General features: G+C 34.4%; 1 pseudogene; it reads right to left on the minus strand.

Moving 5' to 3' along the window:
- Positions 1-1,419: 1,419 nt before the first annotated feature.
- On the minus strand, positions 1,420-15,875 carry LOC109108356 (annotated as a pseudogene).
- Between the last annotated feature and the right edge of the window lie 620 nt (positions 15,876-16,495).

Below are 16,495 nucleotides of genomic sequence, written 5' to 3' on the forward strand. Positions count from 1 at the left end.
TGTCAATGTTTATATTGTTATTTGATGTACATTGTCAATTGTACATATGTTGTGTTGTTTATACTGGCTTGTTACAGAGACTTGCACCTAAGAATGTCACTTCCGGTACACCCGTGTACACAAAGCGTGACAATAAAGAGATCTGATTTGATTTGACACCTGGGGCCAGTTGTTCAAAAAGTTGGCTTATATTACATCTTGCAAAAAGGGCAGAATAAGACCGGTTTAATAAAAAAACAATACACTAATCAGTCATTCTAAACCCCACCTACTTCTGTTTGTAGAAATCAGTCTGCCGCAACAACTTACTAGACTGGAAGACTGCAACCTTTTGGGGTAAATAAATAAAACATAAACATCCCAAACATCAAGCAGCTTGACCTCATATAAAAGCTTCACACTGATTTTTGAAATCAAAATTACATTCAGAGCATGTGAATATCTGGGACTATCTGGAAAGCTGGTTAGTATGGATTTCATCTATGTTCCTAAGAATTTGTCTGAAGATCAGTGGGACCATAAGAGCCTCTAGTCTAAATCAATAAAACAATATGACTGGTCCCTAGTGCATTTCCTCAGTAACTGGACTGCCAGCTAACATCTGAAGTCATTTCTTACCAGACGCTGCGAGACAATTACTCTAATGGCCATCATTATGTCATGATGAGTAGGCAATAAGTTTAACTTTTAAGATTTGACTATATAACTGGACTGCCAGAAACAGACAAAGCAAACGACTGTTTTCCTGAATACGCACACAACCGTTTGGGGTTATTTTTTAATTAAGTCAAAATCAAAGAACCCTGGAAAAGAATGTGTCACTGTTTTCACAAAAACATTAAGCAGCACCACAGTTTTCAACATTGATAATAGGAAATGCTTCTAGAGCTTTTTCCTGAAAAGCAAACCAGTATATTAGAATGATTTCTGAAATGGTATGGTGTCTGTGAGGATTGTGTTAATGTTGATGATGGTTTAGTTTTGCTTAAAAGTAATATTTTACATTTAAAATTGTATTGAAATAGAAAACAGTCATTTTAAATTGTCATAATAAAATCCAAATTCAGTGTTTATGTAACATCATGTCTATTCAGACCCACAATCCTCTGCATGCCATTCATTGACTAGCTGAAAGAAAAAAAACAGCATCTGATAAAGTGGTTAAAAGACAAAAAAGCAAAATTATGATTTTTCTACTGAGATATAAGCCGAAGGCAATCCTACAATGCATTAAAAAGCTCTGAGAAAACTTTCAACCACAATAGTGTATGAATTAAAGAAAAATTTGATTGATTGAGAAAGAGCCTTACTAGTGCATTTTACATTTTGTTTGATTTCTGAAATGATGTTCATTGTAGAAGTCAGAAAGCTCGTTTGATTTGTTAGTTGGTGTTCTTTTTAGAGGTCGTAGAGGCTTATGGAGTTTCCATGCAGGCTTATCCTATATAATGACCTTCACATGGGTGAATGTTTATATAGGAACATCTCTGCTCATGTGAAAATGCACGTGCAACAAACCACATATTGGCAGCGCATTGCATTTCTAAAAAATTGTTACTCGATATGTCCCCAAAAACATCTGCATTAGGGTTAAATACTACATTACAGTTCCCGGCAGCACACAAAAGACGGGGAGAGGGGGTTTCAATTAAAAAGTAGTTATTCCCTCGTTAAATGTGACGTGTAATTAACTTTAACAATGCAATCAACCCAAGATGCAGCCACTTCCGGGTTTGACCTTAGTCTTTCGACCATGAAGGAGCAGGATATGGTAAAAAAACAACCCTTACCTGCTGTTCTTCCATGACTGAAACAAAAGACAACGTACAAATTTACAAATGTCATCCACTGTAAGAATCAGAATAACATCGTCTCTCAAAAACATTTAGATATGCTTTGGATAAATAAATACATTTGTGTAGACCTTTTTCAGATTTTAAATATCACATTCAGTGTATATAAAGTTACAGCACTAAAATGTAAACTAGTTTGATTTAATTTGAAAAGTCCATTCAATTTGTGAAAAATATGTTTCTGCAACACATTTCTGCAAATAGCACTGAACATGTTAACATCACACATAATGTGAAGTCTAACAGATGTCAAGCAGTCATGTGAATTGCTTACATAACCTTCTGTGCTATGAGAGGACTTGACTTTATAGTTCGGAGTGCTGGCGAGGTGCTTGGGGGTTTGGTGATGGATGTGGGGTTTGTCTTTGGTTTGGGGTCACATGCTTCTGCTCTCTGTGGTCTTCCCTGCCCCCAGTCTTCATTTTAGGACCCTTCTGAGCTGTGTAAGTCAGTGCTTCTTGGTCCATTATTGCCAAAAAGTCAAAGAATGGCACAGGAGGGCCCCATTTCCCATCTGGGATCAAGCCTAAAAGAACAACAGTGAAGAAATTAAAAAAAAAAACAGAATGTTGTTGTTTGTGACGTCTGTCAAACTCGTTGTTTCATGATGAAGAACAGCTAGCGTAACTTGAGTAAACACTAATTAATTTGTATACATGCTACTTCTGACAAAAGAACGGCACTTGGGGAGTAAATGATGCTTGATACCTGGAAATCTGAAGTAGAGGAGTTTGACTAATGGGGAGTGACAAGTGATTCCAGATGTCTTGGTGTGGAAACTGTAAACTGAACTAAATAATTCCTGTGAAAACACAAGGAATTGTGCATACAGACAGCATAGCTGCATGCTACAATAAAACAACTAAATGCAACCGTGAATTCAAATATCTCTCATCAAACACTAAGGGCTTGTCATTTGATTATAAGCATTGGTGAAATAAACTGAGTTCACCACGCACAGCCCAAAAAGAGACATTAAATGTACCAAAATTTTTGATAAAAAATGTACTCTAAACTTCCTATTGGTCCAAGTTTGAGTCAGTAATACTGTTTCTTGAACACTCACTCAGCATATTAATAAGATTTACGAAGGATCATTTGAAAATTTAGCTTTGCAATCACAAAAATAAATTACATTTTTAAATATATTCAGATAGAGAAGTTATTTTAAATCGTTCTATTTTACAATATCACTGCTTCTACTGTATTTTTCAAATGAATGCAGCCTTGCTGAACATAAAAACTTCTTTCAAAAACATTTAAAAATCTTACCACCCTTAACTTTTGAATGGTAGTGTGAACATCAACAGAAAAGGGTTGCTTAAATAATAGTAAGTCATGCATTTACCAAATGTTTTATAGTGTCATGAAAATCAATACTACATAACAATGTGACACACAGCAAAAGTGGTGGAAGAAATACTGGCTCTGCAGTCTCCACTGAAATAGGCTTACAGACACCACTCAAGGGGTGTGGAAAATAAGTGTAGATCTCAGAGTTTCCTTCCATCAAAAAGAAATAATTGCAGGCTATTTCATGGATATAGATGCATTTTTCCCCCAGCACACTGATAAAAATCTGTGCATCCCTGATGCCTAGAAAAAGCATAACTGGAAGAGTCCAGCAGTTTTTCTTTGAGTTGTTAATGTTCCAAATTAACTTTAAACGCTCTTTTCTTCTTCAAAGTGAATTTTGTATCAAAGCATCTGATAGATTGATTGATAGTTGGATAGATAGATGTGTTTTGAAAGTATCCTATGCTAACTGAGGCTACATTTATTTGATCAAAAATATTATTACCAATTAAAACAGGCCTATTTGTTTTGTATTTGAATATATTTTAACATTTTTATTTATTCCTGTGATGATTTTCTCCATCATTTTCAGCATCATTACTCCAGTCTTCAGTGTCTCACGATCCTTCAGATTTTTGAAAGGTACTGCATATACTGAACTTTGGATTTGATCCAAAAAAATCAGCTTGTATCACACTCTAGGAATGTGGATTCACATATGTGCTATTAACTGTAAAACACTGGATGAAAGAGACCACTAGCACTCCTCTTCTCATAAATCACTGATGCCGAGAGTCTTCTGCTACCACTAATGTCTGTGGCGTGGTGGGATTAATCAGCAGGCTGAAATGTTTTGCTGCTCTGACGAAATGCATAGTAACCGACCAAACAATGCTGGTTGCTTAAATTACAGGAAAAGCGGACATCTGGGTCCTTGGAATTATTTCGGAAATGAGAATGATATTGGTTTCAAACATATTTTTAGTGGTGTTGCTTAGACAAGCATCCCTATTAATATTGCTCATATTACAGTCATTTTTCCAAAGATGTGTTCAGCTGGTGGACTATAAATCAAAAAATGTCAAAGACTTACACTGAAGAGTGACCCAAGCTATATCTAGAGTTCTGAATAACAGAGTGACTCTTTCAACTTGGACCAGTAAACAACCACTTAACCATCACACTTGTAACCGCTCCACTCCATAATATACACACACAACCATTCAAAAGTTTAAGAAGTTCAAACTATTAAGCAGCACAACTGTTTTCAACATAAATAACACTTAAAAATGTTTCTCGAGCACCAAACCAGCTTATTAGAATCATTTCTGCAGGATCATGTGACTCTGAAGACTGGAGTACTGGCTGCTGAAAATTCAGCTTTGCATCACAGGAATAAATTATTTCTTAACATGACTATATCCCTTAACCCTACCACATTCCTAACTTAACAACTAACTATTAATAAGCAGCAAATTAGGAGTTTATTGAGGCAAAATTCATAGTTAGTAGTTAGGAAATAGTGAGAATTGGACCTTAAAATAAAGTTTGACCAGAAGGGTCGCTCATCGCTCCCATGAGCACAATCAGGGGAAAAGTCCTGGTGCATCTCAACTAGCAAAAATGTGACCCTGGAGCACAAAACAAGTCTTAAGTCGCTGGGGTATATTTGTAGCAAAGGCCAAAAATACATTTTATGGGTCAAAATTTTAGATTTTTCTTTTATGCAAAAATCATGAGGATATTAAATGTTCCATGAAGATATTTTGTACATTACCAGAAATATATCAAAACTTAATTTTTGATTAGTTAAATGCTTTGCTAAGAACTTCATTTGGACAACTTTAAAGGCGATTTTATCAATATTTTGATTTTTTTACACCCTCGGATTCCAGATTTCGGCCAAATATTGTCCTATCATAAACCATACATCAATGGAAAGCTTATTTATTCAGCTTTCAGATGATTTATGACTCTCAATTTCAAAAAATTGACTGGTGGTTTTGTGGTCCATGGTCACAAATATGGTGATAACACTCATTATGCAAAGTTTCTGTGTGAAATGCGAAATTAAACGCATAATCTTTCTTGAGTTTAGAGACTGAATACTTCCTCTGGTCACACAGAAAAGAGGACAAACCCATGAATGTGTAATGGGAATGATTACACTTACCGCCCCATTACACATACAGGACCAAAAAATAGCTAAAACACTAACATTACAGTCAGACATGAGACAATACAATACATAAACTGCCTAATAAAATCCATGGAGCCATATAGCAGAAAGGAAACAACTATTGTGCTTTCCTAGTGCCAAGAGTCACCAAACAGGCATGTATACTACAGCTCTTTCAACAGCAATACAAAGGACATTTCATTATAATTACACTAATGCTTCATGGATAAAATTCTGATGATGTGTAGACAATTGTATTTGCTCTGCATCTCACTGGCATCTGAAATTTAATAAATATCTTGCAATGGATAATGTGCTTCATCCATCCTCATAAAACACATTTTAACTGATTTTTCGGAAGCGCAAAAAGCTGCCAAAAAAGTCCCCAGGCCCCAGAAGTCCAGCAGAAGGTTTCAGGGAAATAACTTGTAACAATCAGACACAATTAAGGGATACGGTTTCCTCTCAGCTTCACAGGAAGCAGATGGAGATGCTGAGAAGTGGGTATAAATCCAGTTTAGGTTTTGATTCTAACAAAAGCAAGACCCGCTTGGAGACCATCAGCGGAACGGAGTGGCATGTCTTTGGGGAGGTGCGAGTGAGAGCTCTTTTTGGGAAGGTATCAACTGAGCTGAGTGCTGGATCGGAGTGATTGGGCCTGTTTTGTTTTTTGTTTCTAACCACAGGCAACAATAGTGATTGTATTAGGGCAAAAGTGTTGATGAGGTTCTGAATGGATAGGGTGTGATCTCAAAAACATTGGTGAGTGTCGGGAGTACTTTGTGCCAGCTTTGTCAGGGCAGGGGCATGCAATGACTGATTCCTGGAACTGTAGGCAATTACAAGGACATATTTGATGTCTTCAAATTGATGCTGGACAATAATTCATACATCAGATATCAATATATATATAGCAATATAATTTTTTTCAATTACAGTGATATGATTTTTAAACACATTTCCGATATTTCAATATACATAACCCATACATTGAGGTCAAAACAGCCCAAATCACCTCAACAAGCCAAACATTTTGCGGTGTATTTCAAGTATGTAGCTCAAGCATGCAAGTGAGGTTCTCTGTCCAGAAATTTTAGGTGTATTGACTGTCTTGGCACGAAAAATTGATTGCTTTTTACTTCATTCACTTTGTTGCACCTGGGTAGGGCTGAAATATGAACCAAATTGTTGTTTTCTGGATCGAAATCCTCTAATTAAAAGCTACCGGGACTCACCTGCTGATTGTTCCTGTCTGTTTTCCACATCATGAATCCACTGCAGGATGTTCTTAGCCATTAGGGGGCGCTCTGGGGGGGAAAGGAACACCTCTGCTCCAGTTTTTAACCATGACATCACCAAAGCAGGAAGTGGAGGTACAAAGCCAAGATACTTCTCCAGGATAGTCCTCCCAACAGGTGTCCGACCTCTAAAACAATGAAACCCCATAGATGACAAATAACAAAGGGTTTGCTTAAAGTCAATGCATTTTGATTAATGTGTCTAACAGATTATGTTCCTCACAGATGGATCCAACATGACAGGAAGGAATCCAGCTGTCCAGAGCTCAGGGGATGCTTTATCTCTGCTAAAGCCTTCGTACTCCCTGTACTGTCCTCCTTTCCGATAAAAAGCAGTAGCAAAGGTTTCCCAAGCTCCAAATACCAGGGAAGATTCTCCACGGTCAGTTCAGGCTTTAATGCAAAACAACATAATTTTATCTTATTAGTAAATGATATTTCGGCAAAGGAACAAAAAGTGACTTTTATTGCAAAAGATGGCATTTCGAAACAGAGCATATTTTCCCACTAACTGTGTATGGATGAATTGTTTCACTTTCCTATTTTATATGTTGTTGTTGTATTTAAATGTATTGCCATATCAGCTTCACAAGCTATTACATTGCAAATATACATTCAACTTTAAACAATATAATAAAAAGTAATTATAAAAAAGATAAATATTTTATTAAAAAATTTACACAAGTCTACAAAAGATTCTTTAAATTGTTAAAAAAATAATTCCTTCAGATTATATTTTATATAAATAAAGCTTAACTTTTTTTTAATGTTATGTATACACTATTATAGTATTTATTTATATTATTTATTAGTAATCATTTAGATTTTTTTGTTATTAGCTTTTTATTTATTTTTATTTTTTAATGTAGCTTTAATTTTTATAATAACTTTTATTTCAGTTTTAGATAACTTTAGACATTCAACTGAATTTGATTTTGCCAAGGCAACATATCTAACAAATATTTATTATATTTATATATGTATTTTTTATTACAATTAATAAAAACAACTTTAACAGTTTGTTTTAGTGAACAATAACAACATGGTTAACTACGTCAATGTGGAGAGCCAGTCAATTCATGTTACTTAAATTCCAGTAAAACACATGTGATTCCAATATAAAGTTCCATTGAGTAACTGTGGAGCATGGTGTTTGGACACTGTGGTAAATTTGCAACTTTGTTCCCATAACAACTTACAAAATGATCCAGCTTCACTCGTGGTATAAGTGAGACAAGGTCCATTGCTGAAGATGATGGGAGAGAATAGACCTACAAAAGGGACTCCAGGGCCGCGGGACACCAGTAGAGCAGGCAGGTTTACTGTCAGTCCCTCCACCCTGATCAAATACAGAGCAGTCAGCTGGAACGCTTTCTTACATTACACTGAAGTCAACACATGTATCATCTTATTAAGACACAACTTTTTTAAATGCAAAGCATAAGCTTAAGTATATTACATCATCAGAATAGTTGTGGTGAAACTGTCAGATACCATTGCTCTGCCTCTTTGTAGGCAAAAAATAATGCACGTATATGAGTAGTGTGAAACTGTAAAGAGGTCATATATTATATTTTTATAGTATGTCCATTTTCTGCATCCTTCTGACCATTAAAATTAAAAGGGCTCCTACGGTTTTAAAGGCATAGTTCACCCAAAAATGGAAATTCTGTCATTATTTACTCACCCACATGTCATTCCAAACCTGTATGACTTAAATTCTTTAAAATATCTTCTTCCATGTTCCAAAGAAGGTGGAAATTCATGAATGTGTGGGATGACATAAGGGTGAGTAAATGCGGACAGAATTTTCATTTTTGGTTGAACCACCCTTTAATATTTGTATGTAAACACTTCCTACACTGCTTCTGATGCTGGGATATTTCAGAAGGTTATGCAGAGCAGGAGGTGTTACACACAACCAACATAAGCACATTTTACTCTTTTCCTTACTTCCTCTGGTGCTCAGGCTTGGAAATCACCATCCACTTTCACTTCATGGAAACAGAAGCGCAGACATTCTGCATAACATTTCCTGTGCATTTCACTGAAAAATTTAAATATTCATTTTAGCGCCACATGAGAATCAAAGGCTATTTTATGGCAAGATTAAAGTCGTTTTAAATAAATGCTTTTCTTAGTACTGTTCAAAAGTTTGGTTTTAAATGTTTAAAAGTCTCTTATGCTCACCAAGACTTTACAGTAAAAAACTAAAAAAATACAGTAATTTACAAAATATTATTACAATTTTAAATAACTGTTTTCTAATTTTATATATTTTAAAATGTCATTTATTCCTGTGGTGGAAAAGCTGAATTTTCAGCAGCCATTACTCAAGTCTTCAGTGTCACATGACCAATCAGAAATCATTCTAATATGATGAGTTGCTGCTCAAGAAACATTACTTATTATCAATGTTTTGCTGTTAAATATTTTTGTGGAAATCATGATGCATTTTTTTTCACTTTGTGAAAGTTTTTACTGTCATTTTTAATTAATTTTATGCATCCTTGCTAAATAAAAGAATCCAAACCTTTGAATGTTAGTGAATATGAGATTAATTTTCTATTTGATGAAAATTATTATTTTTTTCCTGGTAAAACTTAAAAAAATTAAAAAACACATTTCTAAAAAGAAAAGTCTCTCACAGGAGAAATAAAACAATATGACAGTCAATGATGAAAATATTTGAGTGAACTATTCCTTTAAGGTTCGTCCATGTAAGGTTGGCTTACCGTGTCATGTGTTGAACTGAAAAGGCCCAGAACTCTAACAGGGGTCAGATGTATATGTTTACTGTACAAATCTCCCTCAAAGAACGACATCACCTCAGCAGATGAGGAGAGATGGGCAGGACTGGAGACCAGACTCCTGCAAGAACAAAAGTAACTCATTAATAAACATTAAGTGTGAAATGTTCAACTGAGATGTCTTTATTATTAAAGACTATTGACTATCTCTAGGCAGCGCATTTACAATCACTGCACTGTTGAGAACATCTTTTAATTGATTTTTGATGGTGTTCTACAGATAAAACACTACACTTACTTTTATCAGCTCACAGCCATATAACAACATATAACAGTGTGACCATATAAAGGTCAGTGTGGAGGCACAAACTACAAACCCGCTCTTCAATCATCATGCCTCTAATTTAAAAAAGACGGCCCACTTTAAGTTTAATCCTGAGTGACAGAGACTAAATCACATCCAGAGGATCTGACCTTGTGTGGGAAAGAGGATGTATTACTCACAGTAGTATGAACCTGTGGAGGCTCTTGGTTTCCAGCATCCCCCTATAGAGCTGAGCATCAGTCATCGGTCGGTAGATCAGAACAGTGGGGAAGGAATCACCTGTACGACTTTTTGTGGAACACAAAAGATATTTTGAAAAATGCCTGTGTTGTTTTTTGTCCATTTACTGAAAGTGAGTGGGGTTCATTTTTCAAAAAAAAGTAAATTTAATTAATGTGAGTGGATAAATATAAAATAAAAATAAAAAAAGTACACTTTGAGTTTTTTTTTTTTTTTTAGTTTATTTAATTACATTTAATCAAATTATTTAAATAAAGATGTGGAAATAAGGGATAGAGGAATATATCATATATCAACTAAAAATCACAGACGAGTCTGTTAAAAAACATTCAACAAAAACAGAAATATGGCCCAGGAAAGGGATGTTAGTCCTGAGAAAAATCATTTGTTTGCAGATTCCATTTGGCTTTATCTAATGCAATGACTTAAGTGCCCAAACACTCTTTGAGCCCAGTGTAAAAGCAAAACTATTTATTATGTAGAGATTTCTTTAATATCATCTGAAAATGTATTCCATCAAATGAATCAATAAAGAAAAAAAAAAACACACAACATAACTTGATTGACAAAATTTCTACATTCTCTGGCAATTTAGTTCATCATTGAAATGCTTTTACCATCAAGTGCATCCGCCACCTCTACATATGACTGAATGAAAGCCATACAGACAGCACCTCCTAGAGGACAAAAGTGGATATATCAGGGTAGATTTGTCTTATACATAGAATACAATATTATAATAAGTAAAACTCACATTTAAAATAGAACAGCACCACTGTGATATCATTCTGTGTGACTGTTGTTTGAAAAGTGTCTGATGTGAGTTTAATAACAGACTCCAGATCCAGCATAAGATCACAGTCTCTGTACACAGACACCTCGTCATCGACAATATCTGGATAAATTCAACAAGATCTGTAGAAGCAGTTCAAAAGCATTGGAACCATGCTACTAATTAGCAATTAGGTGTCATCCTACCAAGATCTGACCAATGTTCCTCATCTTCCTCTTTGTTTTCTAACTTGTGTTCTTGCAAAAGTTCTTCTTTGAAAAGTTTCACAACCTCTTTGGTGCTTTTCAGGGTAAAATATTTCACATCCTGTTGAGAAAAGCTTTTGTTAAAAACAGATTTTTTTTGAATAATCACAAACACATTCAAACGTTAAACGGACCTTCTGTGGGAGTCTGTAAGCAGCGTTGTATTTCAGTGGAGTTTTCACGCTTGGACTGTCCCTGAAAAAATGAAGGAAAGAAAGGAACTAATCAAGTTCAAAAGGGAGATACTGATGACTGAAAATACATATGTGGAAGGTAATTTGGAGATGTGTATTGGATGCTGTATGGTTGTGTAAAAACTGACACAATTTACTTTCTATAAAAATGTCCCTACTCCTATTGTGCATGAGTCCTTTGCCCCAAAATTTTACTTTTCGTGATTTTTACCATAATGTAAAAACTCTATACTTCTGAAATTATTTTTATTTTAAGCTGATGCATGGGAAAATAAATATTACCAATAATATTAAATTCCTTCCTTCCAAATCCAGATGGATATAAATCAAGAAACCCACCCATCCTTATTTGGTAACGACAATTAACAGCTATAATTAATGTTACTTTAATGTCTCCTTTAATACAACATTCATATACTTTTTTTTTATACATCATTGTTAACATACAAATTCGTAAATATTAACATCAGTCAATGGTAAATGAATTTGTCAATTGATTTATAAATGATAATTAGCTATATTTATTGTAGAATGTATATAAATATGTTTTAATGTATATTAATACTTTTATTCAGCAAGGATGCATTAAATTGATCAAGCGTGACAGTAAAGACATTTACACTGCTACAAAACATTTCTAATAAATGGCGTTCTTTTTAACTATATATGCAAGAAAATAATAATTAAAAAATTAAAAGCAGCATAATCAAATTTAAATTAATATAATATTACACAGCTTAATAATATATTTAGCCGTGTTTTCAACACTGATAATAATAAGAAATGTTAAAGCATATTAGAATGATTTCTGAAGGATCATGTGACACTGAAGACTGGAGTAATGATGCTGAAAATTAAGCTTTGATTATTTCGAATATTTTATATATATATATATATATATATATATATATATATATATATATATATATATATATATATATATATATTATATACATACATATATATATATATATATACATACATATACACACACACATATACATATATATATATATATATATATATATATATATATATATATATATATATATATATATATATATATATATACACACAAATGTAAAAGATTCTAAACATACTAGACAGTAATAGAAAGCTAAATAAATAAAAAGAGTAATAAAACAGATTGAATAAAAAAAAATTCATTTTTAGTTCATGATATCCAATGCTTTAGCTAACTGCCCATTGTAAAGTGTTGCCCATTATTTCCCATGGAATCTTGTTACATGAATATTACAGTTATATGAATTGCAGTGTTGTTTTTGTTGCGTCGTCAGTACCTGTGAATGAACACTATACCAACTTCCCCGCGGAGCTGCAGGGCGAGAGTTTGAGCGGTGGCCCAATCCTGGTGCTGGGTTTGGGGCTGAGAGAACAGATTCAGCACAGGAACACCGAGGTGTATATGAACCACATCTACGTTAGGAGGGTCCACCACCACCTCTGTCTGCCAGAAAACAAGTCCCAAAATCCCAACCCCAAAATCAAACATAACAGATATGGAACTAAAATGAGAATCAGAATTCTAGCTCCTTTATTATTATATCTGGCATTAATGACAGGAAGTTGAAGATGCTTGATCAGCAGTAGAGGTGCTTCCATCAGCTGGAGGAAGGTGTGTATGTTGATGGTGTTGAGTGGTTTCCTCATGGGAGTGCTGGGACATGGGTCAGACCGCCTGGATACACCTTTACAGTGCAGAAACCACAGCTGTGTTTGTGAGGAAGACGGATCGACAACCCTGTGATTATAATTTAAATCAAAATTAAAAAATATCTATTAAAAAAAAGTTATGTATATTATATTGTGGTAGTTGGCAGGGTTACTGTGGTTAAATGAAACCATAAAATGAAACCAGATTTTAAATTTGTAACCACAATTTTTGTTACTTTCAATGAACTATAACTGAAATAAGTTAAATTTTTTATATATTTTATTTTATTTCAGTTATATATTATTTTATTTTATTTCAGGTAACAAAAAATGTGGTTACAAATACAAAATGTGATTACATTTTATGGTTTTAGTTAACTATAACAACCCTGCCAAGGACAGCAATATATTCAACAAGGCAACATTTCTCATTTTAATGAACTAACTAAATAAATAAATAAACTAAAACTAATAAATAAAATTAATAAAAACTGCACAAAATATTTACAAATAAAACCAAAGACGTTTAAAAAAATGACATACAAATAAAAACATTACAAATCTAAAATTTAAGTGAAAACAGAAAATATTAAAATAAAATGTTAACAAAAACTCTAATAGAATAGCAATGATATAAAAATAACACTGGTGTCTGGATATCCAAACAGGTGATGAGAGCTTTAGAACAACACTGGGAACATCTTGCGGCCATTAGTTATGTAATTATTGTTGTCTATGACAACACAGAGAATGTCATACATCACATCTCTGTTTATTTTGTGCTTTGAGTACCTCAATAGGGATTGAAAGTATATCACTACTTGGAGTAATATAAAACTTACCCCATATGATTTAGGACCAAAGAGCCAGTCGTCTGGACAAACTGGTATTTGGTTCCACACACAAATGCTGCCTCCATCAAAGCTCGGTGCTCTATCCCAAAAAAAAAAAAAAAAAAACCTTGAGATATTTAATATTGCTTCATTCCAACCAAGACAATGGACTATAGAGAATACAGACATTGTACCTGGAAGGCCTAGCACTGGTATGTGACCGACCACAATGTCACTGTTTTTTATGGCCGCACTCTCCACGCTCAGCAGCTCAGCAGGTGTGTGCACATTACGGACCTCAATGAAGAGGACACAGCTGAACGGAGGACATAAGGGACACATTCAAAGGTCAAGGTCGTCACTGTAGTTCCATCAGGCAAAATATGCATCTTTAAACATTTGTGCTCCTGTAAAAGTTATAAATAAGAAGAACTCACAAAAGGACATGAGAAACAATTGCATTGACGTCAAATATGGTATTGATGTCGAAACTCCTCAGGACCTCAGAGCCTCTGGAATGATAAAAGACAAAAAAGCTTTTGCGTCCATGTCGTTCCAAACCTGTATGACTATATGGAGTAATTCAAACCACTTTTATACTTTCTTGTATTTTTTATTTTTTTTTATACATCTTGTGTTCAATAAGTTTTATGTTTTTAAAATAAGTGTCTTAAAGCTGCATTTATTTGATCAAAAATACAGTAAAAACAGCAATATTGTGAAATATTATAAATTTTATAACAATAAAATGAGAATTTTATAATATTTTGTAACAGCAACAACAACAACAACAACAACGGATAACTGTTTTATATTTAATGGCTGCGTCCGAAAGCCTAGGCGGCTGACTTGCTGCCCTATCAGGCAATGACTTTGCAGGCAGCGTTTTTCCACGAAGGCACCTCATGAAACTGATTTCGGACAGGCTTCTAAGGCAGCATAACGGTTTAATGATTTTTGGTGATAACTAAACGAATATTGGATTACTATAATACTGATTTCTTGCTAGAACTAACATCAAAAGTGCAAAAAGTTAGTCAGAAATATACATTTCCACACAAACTGACCACCAAGCGCAACTTTCAGATGCCATCTTTATCTTTTTAGCTCAACCATCATGGAATGGAACACACAGGATTGTGGGATATCAAAGGCAGCGAAGGATACATCTATGCTGCCTACAAAAAATCAATCAAATGAAGGTATCGCATGAGACAGGAAGTGAAGCTAACTTTGGATTCAGATTGTTCCTACCTTGGAATGCGTCCTCTGAAGGCAGCATTTTAGAGCTTTCGGATGCAGCCAGTATATTTTAAAATGTTATTTATTCATGTCACTTCAGAAATCCTTCTAATATGCTGAAACATTTCTTATTATCATCTATGTTGGAAACAGCTGTTCTGCATAAAACAAGATTTTTTCAGGTTTCTTAGATTTACAGAATGTGCAAAAGAACATTTATTTGAAATAGAAATCCTTGTCGAATAATTTCTTTCAAAAATCTTCCTAACCCCAGCATTTTGAACAGCAATGCATAATGATGTGAGGGTAAAGTTTATAAACTTATACCTGAACAAGTATGCCTTGATCAGAAGCTTTTCTCCTGTACAGTAGTTTGCTATAGCAGTTTTTGAACAGTTCAGCTGTAAAAACAGTCAGTTATTCAAACTGATATTACTGCAATACAGTCAACCATCATGTAAAACATAACTAGACATCAGAAAGCTCCTTCTTCTGACATTCTGATGCTCACCTTCACAACAGATATCTCAAGCTGCTCCATGAACAGTGTGATTGTTGGACTGACTGCAAGTAGAACTAAAGCTTATGCAACAGTCTATGAACTTAAAACTTATATTAACTTTAAAAGTCTTTTGACACCTCAAATCCATTGAGTCAGCAAATATGCTGTTGTGCTGATCTGACTAATGACTCTTGCTTAGCTTTGCACATTATGATGATAACTGTACTGCAATTATTTGCAACGCATTTATCAAAGTCTCACCATGATTTCCAAAGTATATAAAGGACGTCTTCCATGTGTGCATCCTCTCCATGAAGCTCTGGCTGGGATCTTCTATTAGTTTGGAGGAACACTGCTCTGCTGCTAGGCTAAATAAAAACGCAGTCAAATAGACGATGCACGTGGTGACTTTTTCCACTCTATGGACCTTTAACTCACATCCATTTATATAAGTTCATTTTAAGGATGAGCCCAGTAAAAACTTAGAAGATCCTAGTTTATTCTCTTATCTTGTTTTTGTGAATCGTCTGAAAACCAATGAGAATGAAGTAGGCGGAGGGCTCGTGGCACTTCGGCGAAAGTTATTTGAAAAGCCTATCATTTTGGCTCAAATGTAACGGTATGTTTCTATTCACCACTAATACAACTGAGCCAAGATGGCGACTAAAGCGCGTTGGTTTCCAGCTTCGTCCTATTGGCCAGTACGTGGGGCGCGAGTTTGTTTGCTGCTTAGTTTTGTTGGTCGGTTTGTTGGTTGCCTACATTTGATAATCGTTTATTTATTTATTTATTTATTTATTTAGCTGCCTTGCAGATGTTTTATTTTATTTTTACCTATACTTATTTGTTATTTATTTATTTCTTACAAAACACACAAATAATCTACTGCATGCATGAGCCACAGCTTAACATATTGTACAATCATCAATTTATAAACAAAAAATATCCAATTGTTTTGCACACTATTATGTTAGCGATTAAAATCAAATTACAGGTTCAACCACTGCAATCTTACAAAAACAACATAAACGTAAACGTGCAAGCAGCCGATACTCTGAAAACTAAAAACGT

This window comes from Cyprinus carpio, chromosome A17 (genome assembly GCF_018340385.1).
Source record: "Cyprinus carpio isolate SPL01 chromosome A17, ASM1834038v1, whole genome shotgun sequence".
NCBI classification, from domain to species: Eukaryota; Metazoa; Chordata; class Actinopteri; order Cypriniformes; family Cyprinidae; genus Cyprinus; species Cyprinus carpio.